General features: G+C 43.5%; 1 protein-coding gene across 1 annotated transcript in view; it reads left to right on the plus strand.

Moving 5' to 3' along the window:
- Positions 1 to 1,165, plus strand: part of PHYH (phytanoyl-CoA 2-hydroxylase) — a 27,383-nt gene that overhangs the window by 24,754 nt on the left and 1,464 nt on the right. The window lies entirely within an intron of this gene.

Genomic DNA, 1,165 nt, shown 5'->3' on the forward strand with positions numbered 1-1,165 from the left:
GATCATCATAAATGCATGCACGCCCCCCAGATAGACTGAGTGCAATGATAACTGTGGGCTCCTCAGCCAGTTGTAGGTCCCTGTGCACCAGTGCCATGTTACCATGCTATTGGGAATCATCTTCTGAAGTACCTTCGCAGCTCAGGAATCTTGCTTCTTGCCGGGTACGGTGGCTCACGCCTGTAATCCCAGCACTTTGGGAGGCCGAGGCAGGCAGATCATGAGGTCAGGAGATCGAGGCTATCCTGGCTAACATGGTGAAACCCTATCTCTACTAAAAATACAAAAAATTAGCCGGGTGTGGTGGCAGGTGCCTGTAGTCCCAGCTACGTGGGAGGCTGAGGCAGGAGAATGGCGTGAACCCGGAAGCTTACACTGAGCCGAGATCACGCCACTGCACTCCAGCCTGGGCAACAGAGCGAGACTGTCAGAAAAAAAAAAAAAAAAGGAATCTTGCTTCTCCCTTTAGAACCTGGAAATGTGTCCCATCTCTGAAAATGCTCTGATTTTGCATTTGCAGGTCCTAGAAATTCTTGTCCTTCCTCTCTTTTTGTTCAGTACCTAAAATGCCTATACGTTTTGTCAACTGGAGCTTTGAGCTAACATCCTAAATTTTAAGGGAGAACAAATATATATACATCATGTTTGAGGTTTGTCAAGGTTGTTACTAAATGAATACCTCCCATGTTTAGCTTAATTACTCTGTAAGTTATATTTAGAATAACAATACTAACCTCTGCTACATAGCTCTGGGTAAAGTACAAAAGCACATTCATATTCATTTTCTTATTTTCTTCACCAAAACCCAGTGGGGCAGTCAGTATAAGCTCCATGCTGTCAGTGACAAGAAAACAAGTCCCAGAGGTTGATCTAAGCTATCTAAGTGACAAAGCTTGATTTCAGAGTCAGGTCAAATTTGAAAATTATTCTTTCCACCATACCTTGCTGTTTGCTCAAAAATAAACAAGAACCAAGAAATAAGAACATCTGAATTATCTTATTAAGGTCAAAGGGGGAAAAACCCACCAAACAAAGCAGTAATCCTTGATACCATGTTCACCATTATCATCTCATCAGGAACAGAACACTCAAAACGGCTCAGACGAGTAACATGAGAGTAGTCAGGCCGGGTGCAGTGGCTCACTCCTGTAATCCCAGCACTTTG

This window comes from Mandrillus leucophaeus, unplaced genomic scaffold (assembly GCF_000951045.1).
Source record: "Mandrillus leucophaeus isolate KB7577 unplaced genomic scaffold, Mleu.le_1.0 Scaffold83, whole genome shotgun sequence".
NCBI classification, from domain to species: Eukaryota; Metazoa; Chordata; class Mammalia; order Primates; family Cercopithecidae; genus Mandrillus; species Mandrillus leucophaeus.